Source organism: Lissotriton vulgaris, chromosome 5 (genome assembly GCF_964263255.1).
Source record: "Lissotriton vulgaris chromosome 5, aLisVul1.2, whole genome shotgun sequence".
Taxonomy (NCBI): Eukaryota; Metazoa; Chordata; class Amphibia; order Caudata; family Salamandridae; genus Lissotriton; species Lissotriton vulgaris.
Genome location: NC_141693.1, coordinates 1,293,112,600 through 1,293,128,134, shown reverse-complemented (window position 1 = coordinate 1,293,128,134; position 15,535 = coordinate 1,293,112,600). Strand labels below are relative to the sequence as shown.

Genomic DNA, 15,535 nt, shown 5'->3' with positions numbered 1-15,535 from the left:
AAACCCCCCAAAGTAAGGTCAGTGTGCAGAGCTGAAACGTGACATAAGGAGGGAGGTAGTCGCTCTTAGCTCCTTAGGACATACTTTACTTAGAAACCATTGAGAAGCTGTAGTTCACGAGTGCTCCCAGCTTTCTTGCTTCTGATTATGATGTTGTCAGTGGCCCATGTTCCTAGGGACAGACTGAAGTGGCAGGTAGTTCTTCCAGCCTCTGGGAGTTAAGATCTTTTTTTGTACGAGTTAAACGTAAGGTAGGGTGACCATGTGTTACAGATTGCCAAAACTGTGCCGGTTTTCTCACCAGCTGTCTCGGCAGATTTCAGCAAATCTAGAGCATGTCCCGGTTTTTAGGCAGGAGCAAGCTGGAGGGAGCACCATTTTTCTCGGTTATAGGGCAGGACTACTTAACAGCTCTTATCAGAAAACAACTTAATTAAATGTCCTTAGTGCCTCATTGTCTGTGTTTCTATGTTGATAAATTCTGTCATTTGAGTCATTTTGTGCCCCTAGGTTGATGTAGAATTGTAATCCCTATTTTTGCGAATTTTCACTGTTTTCGGTTTTCAATATCTGGACACCCTAGCTTAAGGTTGTTAGTCAGCAACTACTGGTTGTGAGAAAGTGGCTCTATATATACTGGACCAAAGTAAGGTATGGTGTGTATAGAGGCCAACAACCCCAGAGGTATAACAGAGGTTAAAGTCAGGGCTGACCTTACTCTCAAAAGTGGTAGCTTGGTCGAGCAGTAAGGCAGTACCAGAGGGCAGTGTAAAGCCTTTGTTGTACACACTCAGTCCGCAAAAGGTTTCACACACTCAAGGACTGAACTCCAGGTCAATTGTTTTCATATCAAAAGATATAGTTGTATCATTTTTAGAACCAACAGGTATAAAAATATACTTTTCTCAATTACGAGTAATCTCAGGTAATTGCTTTTCAGAAAGGAAATAACTTTGTAAACAAAACAGGTACAGGGGTTGCAGTAGGCAACACAATTGTAAACACAATTTAACATTGAGCTCAATGGGTTTTTCTACAAAACATGCAGTTAATTACTTTGTAAATTACTTTTGTAATTCCAGGACTGGATCCTAGATTCAGTCCTGGGGTCTAAGCTGAAAACAGTTTAGTAAAAACGTTTAGGTTATTGCGATGATTTTTAAGGAATAAAAAGGTATTTTAAAAGTTCACACTTAGAAACTTTTCAGTGAGAATCTACGAATGTTATCCAATGGGAGAAAATTCAGGTTGCAGGTAAAGTACGTTCTCGTTACTTTTGTAATCCAGTACTGGGCTCCTAGGTCCAGCACTGGGATCTCGACTTAAGAAAGGTGAGTAATTACGTTTCAGTAATATGTACGATTTTTAAAGAATATTTCAAGTTTTCAAAAGTAGACACTTGGAAGAAATTTCATAGAAAAGCAGACAATGGATTCCTATGGAGAAAATGCAGGTTAATAGTAAACCCGGTTTGGATTACTTTTGCAGTTCAGTATTGGGCTGCAAGGTGCAGTACTGGCTTCTCTCCTGATCACATGTGAGTACTTCGGAATTCGGTATTCGGCTGATTTAATAGGAATATTTTAGAGTTTAAAAACTTCACACTTAGAAGATTTTTCTAGTCAAACCAGTCAATGTTATCCTTTGGCAGGAAGGTGAGTTATTGGTTTCCAGGTGAGGACTTGACCAGTGAAGTTAAGGTTCTGGGCATAGACTCAGGAGTCCCCCAGGGTTGGGTAGGTATAGTTCGTACACCATCAGCGGCACAGGCGCAGCCGGGTGCAGAGGTGGTTAGGCCCAATGTTATCCAATGAGAGGTAGGGGGCCTTCGGTTGGTGGCTGCTGGCTAGCAGGCCACGCGGCGGTGGGAGCTGGGCTCCTGGTCACTTGCTCAGGGCAAATGGGGAAGTAGGATAGGACACCGGGTGTATGGCCAGAGGCACACGGGCTGCTGGGTGAAGGGTGCTTTTGAGCCTTTTGCCGCTCAATGTTATTCAATGGGAAAGGTAAAAAGGGAACAAAGGCTGCAGACTCGGGGACAGTGATTCTTCAGGTGCGACCACCACTTCGAGAGGAAAGTTGGGATCCAGGAGAAGAGATAGGTACCCCAAAGGGAGGCACAGGAAGCAGCAGGGCGCCGAATCCTGGGGTGTCTTTGGGCGTCGGGAAATCGTACCCTCAGCTGGTCGCGGTTGGAGGGGTCCCTGGTTCTGAGGCTGCAGGCGTCGTCTGGTTCGTCGAGGAGGGTCTTTGGGCACAGGACTTCGGGTCCCAGTCGCCGGGGGGACGTCCTCATGGTCTTGGATCACTCGGGAAAGGGCCGGGCTCGGCGGGTGCAGAGTGGGTTGGTCTTGTGCGTCCTGGCTGGCACCAGGGGTATGTTTGTTGAAGCAGAGCTTCTGCTTATGGGAGTCCCAGTCTTTAAGAGGGTCAGGGCAGGCAGGTCCTCCGGCGGTCACAAGGTTGCTGATCGCAGAAGTCGCCGGGATTAAGCAGGGGCAGGTTCCAGGATCGACAGGCCGGTAGGGCTGGGGCCAAGGCAATTGGTGCCGTCCTGTTGTTAGCAGCTGAACGGCGAGTCTTCTTCTTCTTGATCTTCTTTCTTCTTTTCCTATCAGGATCTGAGGAAGGAAGGTTCAGGAAGCCCCTGAATACTGAATTTAGGGGCGTTGTAGGTAGGGCAAGGACAGGGACCTATAGGTCCCTGTCCTGGGGTGGGTACACCCACTAGTCTGCTCCTCTCCGGTGGGAGGGGGGCAGGAGCCTAGCTGTGATTGGGCAGGGCTCCCCATCCTCAAGATGGCCAGAGCCCGGGCCGTGCTTCACCTCGCCTCTTCCACCTGAGGGGTGGGGTTAAATGTAAATGTAAATGTGTTTGTATTTATATAGCGCACTTCTACCCTGAGGTCTCGTAGCACTGTATTCATACCGCTGTGGAACACTTCCTGGCTTCCCTGTGAAATGTCCACTCCTGGGCACCCCCAAGGTGAAGCCAGGCATCCACGTGCTGCTGGGGCCGTTGTAGAGATTAAGCAAGCTATTGCCCAGAGTCACAGAGTGGGACCCATGATTAGACTAAGCACCGAGGCGAGAATGATCAGGTCCGGGGAGATTGAGTCCAAGAGCCGCCGAGGCGGGAATTGAACCCTGGTCCCGGGCCAGACCTCTGCATCAGGGTCTGCCGCTCTAACCATTGAGCCACGCTTCTCACGGCTCAGGCTGGCACACCCCCCTTCCTGACATAGGGTTTCCCACCAGTCTTCCCGCCAGAGTGGGGTCAGAACCGGTGGGGCCAGTTGCTGGGTACAGCTAATCGTCTGGAGAAGCTCACAGAGGCGGCAGGCCTTTGAAGCTTCCCCCCCAGGATGTGCATTGTTGCAGGCCCAGGAGAGCGGGGGCTCTCCACCCAGGGGTCCAGCAACATGTCTGCTGTGTGGCAGCCTAGGCAGCCCCTCAGTCCAGACGTGGATTGTAGGTTAGGTTTCAGGGGGCATCTCTAAGATGTCCTCTGGTGCATTTTACATTCAATCTCACACTGGCAACAATGTGCTGAGAAGTTTGAAACCAAACTTCTCAGTCTTCAGTGAGGCCATCATGGTGCTGCTGAGTTCGTAATGTCGACCTCCAAGCACCATATACTCTTAACGGCAGCACTGCACTTATAGTGCCCAGGAATGGCCCTGGGTACTGTAGGGGCACAGGGCCCATGCACCTGTGCCCCCAACACTGGCATAGGGCACCCAGCTAGAGGGGTGACTCAGGTATGCCAGGGCAGTGGGTCTTGTGGGCATGGCACACAGGGATGTGTGCCATGTCTATTCTTCGTTTCGTTTTGTACTTAGACACTCAGCTTGCAAAGGCAGTGTGCGGGTGTCAGGGTATAGGGCCCCTAAGGGTGGCACAATAAGTCCTGCAGCCCTTGGGGTCCTCTCTGGTCACCATGCCCTGGGTACTTAGGGTACCATTTCCTAGGGGCTGATAGGTGGCCAGAGATGCCAATTTGGGTTTTAGTTTCAACACAGTTTTAGGGGAGTAACACAGGCCTTGGGCACCTGGATGGCAGGAGCCAAGGGCACACTCAGGCAAAGCATATCAGCAGTTCAGCAAAAAGTGGGGGCATACCAAGATGGCACTTTCTCGCACTGGTTAAGTACCCAAATATACTCAATCAATCAGGTGACTTGTAATGTGTCACTACTCACCTGTAAGGGTCTTAAGGCGTGGGGGGTGGGGTGGGGGAGGAGTTAATGGTGGGCTGCGGAATCGCAGTTCGGTCAAAGAGCCAGGTCTTGTGGGCCTTCCTGAATTGAGGCAGTGACGGTGATTGCCTGAGGTGGAGAGGCAGGGTGTTCCAGGTGTTTGTTGCACGGTAGGAGAAGGATCTTCCTCCAGCCGTAGTCTTCTGAATATGCGGGACAGTGGCCAAGGTCAGATGGGCGAAGCGGAGGTCTCTGGTTGGTGCGTGCAATAAGAGGCGGTGGTTGAGGTACGCAGGTCCCGCGTCGTGTAGGGCTGTGTAGGCGTGTTTTAGGAGCTTGAAGGTGATTCTTTTGTTGACTGGGAGCCAGTGGAGGTCTTTGATGGGGCTGGTGATGTGGCTGCGGCGGGTGATATTGAGGTTGTGTCTGGCGTAGGAGTTCTAAATGTTCTGCAGTTTCTTGACGAGTTTCTGGGTGCACTGCCGTAGTCGTATCTGCTGATGAGGAGTGCGTGGCTGACCATCTTTCTGAACTCGGTGGGGATCCACTTGAAGATCTTTCAGAGCAGGTGTAGCCTGTAGATGCAGGATGATGAGAAGCCATTGATGTGGCGGTTCATGGTGAGCAAGGAGTCCAGAATGATGCCAAGGTTTCGTGTATGATCTGTGGGACTGGAGGGGATCCAAGATCTGCGGGTGGAGCCCAAGAACAGGACTTTGGTGTTCTCAGAGTTGAGCTTGAGGCAGTTGTCCTTCATCCAGGTAGCGACAGCCTTCATCCAGTTGTGGAAGTTGTTCTTGATAATCACACTAATTGCAGCACACCCCTTATCGCAAATAATATTCTTTTCCTTTTCTCTCTAAAAAAGCATTAAACAATCCAAGGCTTTTGAAGTTTTCTTCTTTTTTAATTATTTCCAACGCCAGTCCCATGCCAACGTGTTTCGCCGTGGTTATACACAACCCATCGTCTTTCTCAAGGCTTGAATCTGTGTCACTTCAGTACCTCCTGTATGGAAATAACTCCTTATCCAGTGTCCTTGCTTCATTAATAGTTCATAAAATCTATAAATGCATCCGCATTCGTTCTGCGTTTTCAAAGCAGGGGGTGCAGTTAATTAGCTGTATTCCGAAGCTATACCTTCCAATCCCAAATTAGGCTACAATCGCCTCATCTCAATCACATCAATCAAAATCCGAACTTCATATCTTGCCGCCACCTGCTTATTCACGTCTCTCCCTTCCGCGTTGTGTACCACCCGAGTGCAGGCGAGTTGTTCTTGGCGACTGTGGGTTCGTTGGTGAGGCAAAGGATCAGCTGGGTGTCGGCAGCGTAGGAGACAATGTTGAGTCTGTGGTTCCAGACGATGGCTGCGAGTGGGCCATGTAGATGATGAAGAGCGTGGGGCTCAGGGAGGAGCCCTGAGGCACTCCGCAGCTGATCTCTGTGGGTTCAGAGTGGAATGGAGGTACTCGGACTCTTTGGTGTTCGGCCGGTGAGGAAGGAGTAGATCCAATCCAGGGCTTTGTCGTGGATGCCAGCGCTGTGGAGTCTTGTGCATAGGGTACGGTGGGAGAAGGTGTCGAAGGTGGCTGAAAGGATCAGGAGGTTTGAGGGCTGCAGTTTTGCATCAGTCGAGGCAGGTGTTGACATAGTCTGTGGTGGCGGGAGGGTGGGTCTCAGTGCTGTGGTTGCTTCGGAAGCCAGATTGAGAGAGTTCCAGGATGTGGTTTGCTTCTATGAACTCAGAAAGTTGGGCGTTGATGGCCTTCTCAATGACCTTTGCTGGGAAGGGGAGCAGAAAGATGGGTCTGAAATTCTTGAGGTCCGTTGGATCCCCAAAGGGTTTATTCAGCAAGGGGTTGATCTCTGCGTGTTTCCAGTCTTCTGGGAAGGTGGCAGATTTGATGGAGCAGTTGATGAATGAATGAATGAATGAATGAAAATTGCACTTGTATAGCGCCAAACTACCCGGAGGCCTCGTAGCGCTTGTAACTGAAATTGCTTAACGCGGGCTCAGGGCAGATCAGCAGAATTTAGCGTACAAGTGTGTTTTCAGGGCTTTCCTGAAGGACAGGTGGCTACTGTTACCTCGAAGGGACAGAGGGAGGGTGTTCCAAAGTTTGGCCGCAGTATGGGAAAAAGAGCGGCCTCCCCATCGGGCTTTCCTGACTCTGGCGGAAGTAGCCAGCTGGAGGGTGCAGGAGCGGAGGGAACGGGACGGGACGTAGGGAGTAACCAAGGGATGCAGAATGGCGGGCCCTGTGCGATAAAAGGCTTTGTGTAAAATACACATAGCCTTAAATTGTACTCTTGCCGCTATAGGGAGCCAGTGAAGTTCCCTTAGGGCATTCCTCGCTGACTGCCAGCGGGGGAGGTTATAGAGTAGGCGGGCCGCACTATTTTGTGTGATTTGGAGTTTCTGGGTAGCAAAGGTCGGAGCTCCCATGTAGAGGACATTCCCGTAATCCAGGCGGGAGAGTATAAGGGCCTGGACCAGGATCCTCCTTGCCTGGAATGGGAGCAGAGGGAGCACCTTCCGCAACATCCTCATAAGCCCAAAGCAGGTGGTGGCAGTCTTTGTGGCTTGGACTGAAAAGTCCAGAGCTTGATCAAACCAGATCCCGAGGCTTTTTATTTGGGACTTGGGGACGGGGGCAAGCCTAAGCATGGTGGCCAGATGGATGCAAGAACAGAGGGAGAAGGATTGCCCAATAGGATGACATCTGTCTTCTCCCCGTTAAGTTTTAGACAGGAAGATTGCATCCAACTGGCGACAGCCTCCAGACAGGGGCCTAGGGTGTGGGACGATCCCTCGGAGTGCTCTAAGGAGACCACCAGTTGGGTATCGTCCGCGTAGGTGACAATACGCACACCGAAGGGATGGACTATCCTGTCTGGGGGTTCCATGTAGGCATTAAACAGGGTGGGGCTCAGGGAGGAGCCCTGGGGGACCCCACACCTGAGTGGATGTTTAGTGGACACCACCTCGCCCTCAAAGACCTGGAAGAAACGGTCAGTCAGGAAGGATGTCAGACATTCCAGGGCCGCGCCCGACACGCCCATGTCCGCCAGTCGTTGTAATAGCGTGACATGGTTCACCGTGTCGAACGCAGCGCTGAGATCTAAAAGAATGATGGCGACTTTTCCACCCCGGTCCAACACAGCTCTTGCCTCTTCCGTCACCGCTAAAAGAGCGGTTTCAGTCCCATGCAGAGGACGGAACCCTGTCTGAGAAGCACGCAGAAGACTGTTAGACTCCAGATAGTCCATCAAGGTGTTATTTACTTGCCTCTCTAGCAGTTTGCTCAGCCAGGGGAGTAAGGAAATGGGACAGTAGTTCGCTAAGTTGTTCTGGTCAAGATTGGGCTTCTTCAACAGAGCCCTCACCATCGCGCACTTCCATGAAGGTGGTACGGATTTAGAGGTGATGGATGTGTTGAGAACGTCCAGTATGACCGGGCGAACAATGTCCATGACCTAAGTGAGGGTCTGAGGGGGTGCTGGATCGTTGGGAGAACCAGAGGTGATTTTGGGGATGAGTTTATCCAAGACAGGAGTGTCCAAAAGAGGGATTGTATCAAGCGTTCAAAGGACAGAGGAATCGGAGGTTGTAGATACAAGGAGTTCCGTACCATTGTTGACGTCCCTAAAAGAGGAGTATATGGCCTGGATTTTTTGAGAGAAGAAAACGGCCAAATCGTTACAACGATTTTGCGCCTTCGGCAGAGGGACACTCAGCAGGGGGTGAAATAAGGGATTTGACAATTTTAAAAATGTCCCTTGGGGCGTTAGCGGCTGCATTAATTTTGCCACCATAAAAAGAAGCTTGTGCCACCTTCATCTCCTGTTTGTAGAGCTTAATAGCAGCTCTGTATTCAGTTTTCTTGAGTTGGGAGTAGTCCTGTCTCCAGGCTCTCTCGCTTTTCCGGCAAGCTAATTTCATGATCTTAAGGGCAGGTGTGTACCATGGGGCTGCTTTGGGTCTTTTTATGGGGTTACTAGATAGTATGGGGAGGACCAGGTCAAGTGTGCTAGAGATCCAGCTATTAAAATTGTTGGTGGCTGTATCGGGATTCGTAGTCTTCCTAGGTGGGTCTCTAGCAAGGGCGTCTTCCCATGCAGGGAGGGGGATTGAGGACCACTTCCTACCTCGATGTCTAGCAGGATGGAGAGTCGAGGGAGGGGGGTTTGTGCGCCACGTGAAAGGTATTAAAAAGTGGTCAGTCCAAGGTAGTGGTATAGGGGGATCTACCACAAGAGCATCTATATTGCTATAGATGTGGTCAAGAAGATGACCCCTATTATGGGTTACGTGAAAGCCCTTTTGATGTAAATCCAAGGCTTGTAGGTTGGAGCGAAGATTGTTAGCTGTAGTATCGTAAGGATCATCTAGATGTAGATTGAGATCCCCCAACAGAGTGAAATGAGGCGAGGACAACACGAGACTTGCAGCAAGGTCTGTTATTTTAGTAATGAAGTTGTTAAGAGCGCCGGGTGGGCGATAGGCTAGGATGCCAGAAAAGGTGGTAGTAGGGGAGAATTCTAGTGAGAAGTGAAAGCTCTCACAGGTTGGTGAGGTGGTGGGGGTGATACTGCATTTATAGCTGTCTCGGTAGATGATGGCCAATCCACCACCTCTCCCGGTCTGGCGATCCAGTCTTTTTAGCGTGTATCCTTGTGGGGTGGCCCAAAAAGTAGTCGGATCGTTATCTGTGCGAAGCCACGTTTCAGTTAGGAAGAGGGCCGCGGGTTTGAGCTCTTCAATCAGTAAATGCAGTTCGGTATAGTGTTTGCATAAGGACCTACAATTAAGAAGGAACATTCTCCATTCCTGGCCAGGGGGTGAAGGGCAGGTGTGAGATGGGCTCCAATTACAACTTTTACATAGGTACTCAGTAAAGGATGGAAGGAACGTGTGACGACATAACAGGTTGGAGCACGGACGTAGGGCGAGAAGCGAAGAAGAGTCGTAGGAAAGTAGGGGCCCTACCATTGTAGAAAAGCCTGGCCGCCAGCAAGCAGGAAGCGTCTGGACGCGGACTGGCTTCTCTTAGGCGCCTCTTCGGCGCGTCTCCGGCGCTACCGCTGCGCGTCACCGCTGCGCAGGAAAGTGCGGGGCTAAATAGATTATGATGATGTAGCAGAGTTCGGCGGCGATGGATGTGCCGGCTCTGTTGAAGATGTGGTGAGGGCAGGGGTTCAAGGGTGCTTCAGAGGGCATGCTCTCCATGATCTTGAGGGTATCATCAGCAGTGAAGGGAGTCCAGCTCAGCAGGGGCTGCTGGGGTTGGTGTTGTTGGGTGGGATGGTTTGTGTGTGAGGTGAGAGGGGCTTGGGTATCGAGGCTGTTGAAGCTGTCGCTGAGCTCATGTTGCAGTGGAAAAAGGTGCAGAGGTTGCTGCAGAGGTCTTGGGAGGGATGGATGTCTGCTGTCTTTTTACTGGGCTTGGGGAATTCCTTAACCACAGCGAAAAGTTATTTGCCATTGAGTTGGTTGGCGTTGATCCTTTCTTGGAGGGTGGCTTTCTTTGTTATTCTAATGAGGTGGTCGTGTGCAGTGACAGCGGGTTTGAAGCCTGAGTGGTCTTCCAGGGTCCAGTTGCTCCTCCATCTCTTCTCGAGCCGTCAACAGGTGCGTCTGGACTCATTGAGGGTGGGAGAGAATCAGCTAGCTTTTTTGGTGTGTCGCTTGCTTGGAGCTTTCTTGAGGGGAGCCAGTGTGTCGGCGCAGTTGGAGATCCATCGATGGAGGTTGTGTGCTGAGGTATTAGCGTACCCAGATTTCGGTGGTGGGGCTTTGCGGAGGTGAGCTTTTCTTCTGTGACCTTGTTCCAACTTCTGTGAGGGTGGCAGTGGGTGTGGTGGTGTACAGTGGGTTTGGTGAAGGAGAAGTGGGTGCAGCGGTGGTAGGTCCAAAGGAGCTCAGAGGTGTGGCTGATGTTGATATTGTCGCTGGTGGAGAAGATAGGGTCGAGCGAGTGTCCTGCTGAGTGGGCTGGGGAGGTGACCCGTTGTTTTAGTCCAACAGTGGCAAGATTCTACAGCAGGGAAACTGTGTTCTTGTCGTTTAGGTAATCCAGGTGAAAGTTGAGGTCGCCGAGGTGGATGTAGTCTATGGAGGTGAGGGCGTGGGGTGTGATGAAGTCGATGACTGAGCTGCTGAAGGGTGGACAGGGTCCGGGGGGGTCTGTAGATGAGGGTGCCACAGAGGGTGGTGTTCAGGTTGGAATGGAAGTGGAGGTGCTTTATGTTGATCAAGTGGTCATCTGAGTGGGTGATGAGGCGTAGGGTGCTTTTGTGTACAATGGTTTGTTGATGCGGTCCTTGTGGGAAAGCGGAAGTGCGCCGTGTGGGACAAGCAGCGGCGGAGACACAGCGAGGAAAAGGAGCAAAAATGTCAAGAGGTAAAAGTGGAAAATTGCAGAAAGTAACAGAAAAGCAGAAAAAAGCTGAATGGGAAAGAGTGACAGAAAAGCAGAAAATATGAAAGAAGGAACAAAAGAGAACAGGAGAAGAGGCAGAAAAACAGAGAGATGGAAGGCTGCTGATCAGTCAATGGCTGGCAGTCCCAATCTACGCGCCCCAGCCTCACGAGTTAGCAGTCACTCACTGGCAATATCTGGGCAAATTTCAGGCCCTGCAGGGGTAGCAGGAGGGAGCCACAACAGCATACAGGCCCCAAGATGTCCGTGAACAAAATCCAGGGACGCCACGGCCCCCCAAGAAGCGCTGGCCAGCATCGGCTGTCCCACACCCAAGATGGCAGCCGCGATTTAAGTCTTTAAGCCGACGCCCAGTACAGAAACACGACCCGTGGATCAGCACGGCTGGCACTCCCTCCCCCTCCGTAGCAGGCTGTTGTCACTGGGGCTGGCGCCGTAGCGGGCCCAGAGCCGCCTGAAATCTCAACGGGAGCAGCAGCGAGAAGGGCCCCAGCACGCAGCCTTTCAGCTACACTGTCCGAACTCCTCACATATCCCAATCAGGGGCATGCAGCCGCGGCAAGCTTTGAAGGAGGCAGGAGGTAAGAGGAATGGGGGCGGGGGGGAGGATGTCCCAGAGAAGTCCGGCTACGAGAAGGAAAAGCTCCTCCGACAAGTATCTCAGCAAGTGTCTCAGCCCCTGAGCATGTGGAATGGTAATCACCATACTAGCTAATCCTGATCTGGAAAGATCTCTTAGAATTACGTTTATAATCAGAATGTCATAAATTAAGCAACTCAGCAATGTTTCTCACGCTGATATGACTACTTTCAACATAATCCATCTCCTGCTGCATAATTTTAAGTTTTCAACCAAAGTAAAATGTTTCCAACTCTAGAAACCAAAGGTTTCTGCTTCATTCAGAAGGGCTGTGCAGCGCCCGACACTTTGCAAACAAATATCTAGTCACTGTTTGTCACATTATGAAATGAGATAATTTTGCCCAGATTGTATTAATATCATAAACTGGGCACTTATCAAACATTTTGCCTCTTTTTACATGTCTGACTGTCTGAATCTTAATCGGTCCCCTAGAGTGACACCAACAAAACATATATGCAAGTTACATTACTGTTCTACATGGCTTCTTCTTACCCTTGAGAAATGCTTCAATACATGGTCAACAAAAAGCTCAAAACTGAAGAAATATTTTAAAGCATCGCTGGATTGTACAGAATCAAACGGGGTGCTTTTATAACAAGAAATGTGACCAAGACTTTTTCTGCTAAGTGCACCAGTGTATACGGTTTACATGTTACTGTATACTGCGAAGGTATGTACTTTGCCACTAAAAGGGAAGTCCTGTGTTTATTCGCAAAACAAAATCATTAATAGTCCAAGAAAAACATTTTGAATAGAATATGACTCGTTACTACGCGAGTCATTACATTGCGTGCGTTCACAACGCGGTCGTTACAACGACTGCGTTGTTACCATGCAATGCCATTACTACGCAAGTCAGTCAGTCAAGCAAGCTTTAGTCGACAAATGTCATAAAAGCATAAAAATACATACAATTCATCTCAAAAGTTAAAATTGCATACAATTCATGATACCTAAAATACACAATATACTACAAAAGCATAATATGGACGAGTCACCCCTTCACCACTTTACTCCTTATGGTCCAGGACCACCCTAGGAACTGTGCCACTGCTATATAAACAAAAGAGTTAGTGCTTGTACAGATAATTCTAGCGGCGGCCATGCCACTCCTAGTACCTAGTAATTTACACATTGGGCGCAAACAAGCTCTACGCGGGGCAGAATACGCTGGGCACCCAAATAGCATGTGGGTAATTGATTCCATAGGGACTGGACAACAGGGACAAGTGACCTTTCCACCATTTAACCACCTAGATGTAAATGCTCTAATTGGCAAACTACCAATTCTAAGCTGGAAATAGAGCTTTCTATCCAGTGGCTTGGTTATATCATCCCAGAATGTTTCTAGGATGGTCACATCTTTAAAATCAAGAAAAATCCCTGTAAGCGAAAGGGGTGCACTAGTCCTAAAAGTTTTTTAAGCTACCATCTCCCTGTATATACCCTTTAGGGCCTTTTTAGATGGAAACCTAGCATTAAGTGGATCCTCCCATAACTCTTGCATTTCTAGTTCTCCAAGAATCCCCCTAACGCCAGATAGCCATTTAATTTTATGGAAAGGGTCACATTTAATTATATCCATTAGTCATTACATCGACTTGCAGTAGATGGCGTGCTAACTTTAGGAATGTATAATTTACTATTCCAACTCCAGCCTACGCAACAGTAGGGAAGGTGTTGGCATAGTAAACTATACTTTTCCTTATGTTAGCGCGCCATCTAATGCAAGTAGGTGTAATGGCATTGCGTGGTAACAACGCGGTTGTTGTAACGACTGCCCTGTAATGGCATTGCGGTGTAATAACTGCAATGTGAAGGTTGTTTCCCTTTTGAATAGGGTCTGCTGAACACGTACAACTTTCTTCATTAGGCAATCTAGGCATGTCCAATATGATTGACCCTTAATTAGTTTTCACTGGTGTTCAAATTTCAAAAGAAGCCTATGAAGCCACTGAAGGTTTCATATAAGTGTGTATTCTTCATAAATGGGCTTTCTTTTTCATGAATTTCCATTTCCTGTGGAGGGAAAATTATACCACCAATGCTGCCTTATTCCATTAGCCCAGTATATAATAATGGATATATATAAGGCAGACATCACATTGAGTTATGTGCAGTACCTTACTTTTTCCTTTATAATAAAGAGTGAAAAGGACTTTAATTATCAAGGTCTGTGAGTACTCTCAGTACCTCGTGCTTTTTAATTTATTAATTAACTATATAGTAGAGCAAACTCACTAAAGAAAATATTGATGCCTAGTTATTAGGTTACATTTTACCACAGAGGACTCCTAACTTGATCTACTCATTGCTTTCATTCATATAGGAATGCATTTGTAAATATTCAAAGAGGTCAGAGTAAAAGTGTACTTTACAACTATGGCTTCTGGTGCAATAACTGAATCAGCCAACATGAAGTTCCGTTTATGGTTATGTCAATCTCGAGTTTTATCATGGCCTCATGAAATATGACCTAAGCAAATAGGGTTGAAATACAAAAGTCAAAGTTCTGATATTCACTCTTATTTGAGTCCTGTATGTGTTTAACCAGGGTGTCGTTAATTATGCCAATATGTTGACTGACAGCTGGCATCTCTGTATTATTCTTAAAAGAACGATGGTCATTTACCTTCTGTTAGTCCATGAGAAACAGAGTTTACATCGAATTTCAGATATCAAAATCACCCCTACGCCCCCAAAGCAACCTTAGCACTAGGTTGTCAAATAATACATGATTTTATAACCCAATTTAATGGGAAGTCACTTTGGAATGACTGTAGACCACACCCACCTTGCAGAGATTTGGAACAGGACATGGAGGTCTCAAAGTCGGTGCATAGCCCAGTAGGATAAATAACTTGATTGAGTTTCATTAGCGATTCCTAATGGGTCGCAAATAGACCTACTGCATGCATATTAATGAGGTAGTTTGCGAACCATTAGGAATATATGCCATCACAGGGATGGTAGAGCCTGCTGAGGTTAGCAGACTATCATGTCTGTGATTGCTTTTAAATAAAGCAGTCTTTTTTTAAAGGCATCCCGTTTTCCTTAAAGGAAAACAGGATGCATTTAAAAAGAAAAATTAAACTTTGCAGTTTCATTTTTTAAGAGTAGGCAGTGGTCCACTGGACCATTTTTTAAGAGTTGGCAGTGATCCGCAGGACCACTCCCTGCTCTTAAAAAACATTTGTTTTTCATTATCAAAGAGGAAGGGGCCCCCTGTGGACTCCTTCCCATTTGCGAATGGGTTACCACCTCCTTCAAGGATTGGGCAAAATATGAATGGCAATCGTAATTCGGTCGCAAAGCATTCATACATCCCATTCAGATTCGGTATTTGGAAGGAACGCCCTAAATACGCCTCTTCCAAATACCGAATCGCAAAAACAAAAAATTGCGATTCGGTAACATGTTACCGAATCGCAATTTGTGTTTCATACATATATAAAAGCATTTTTGCGGTCGAAACTGACTGATCGGCCGTTTCCAACCGCAAAAATGCTTTATACATGTGGCCTCTAGATATCTACCAGATAACATTTCTTACATAGTGGACGATTTCTGTCTGCCCTCTGTATCCTATCTCAATCTGTCTGCATTTCCTGATCAAAAGTGAACCCATTTTCTTTTTTTTTAAAAAGTTTATATAGAGCGAACTAGAACCGAAGATATCGGGTATCAGAGCGCTTTACATAACTACAGTTCATTACATGAGGACACATTCATTGTTGTTAGGCACGTGAGATTAAGTGATTTGCCCAGAATCACAGGATGTTGAGCGACGTTGCCGAGACTCGAACCTGGTTCCCCAGCTTCGACGTCGACCGCTCTAGCTGCAAGGCTACATCCTGTCGCCAACCTACGTCTTCTTATTCTAAGTAGCCTTCCCTTAGATCATTAGATTATTGCTCCTCGCTATCCATGGATACATTTAGAACTCACTCACCTCTATCCAGGTCTACGTGTCTATGGGTTTCGCAGTACCATCTCAAACAATCAAGTGTGCCTATTATGCACCATTGGGCCTGGGACTTGTGCATCAAATGACATGGAACTCTGGACTGGGGTAAACTTCGATACTAGCACTGTATACAGTCAGAAATGGTTACGCGATCTGTTATGTATTCCTAGCACTGTATACAGTCAGAAATGGTTACACCATCTCTGTTATGTATTTATATGTGCAGTTTTCCCTATCAATGATTGTAGTTCCAAGATCGCAGTTGCCTTGAGGGGAATGA

At 48.0% G+C, this 15,535-nt stretch overlaps 1 protein-coding gene across 2 annotated transcripts in view; it reads right to left on the bottom strand.

Moving 5' to 3' along the window:
* Positions 1–15,535, bottom strand: part of OARD1 (O-acyl-ADP-ribose deacylase 1) — a 45,088-nt gene that overhangs the window by 14,471 nt on the left and 15,082 nt on the right. The window lies entirely within an intron of this gene.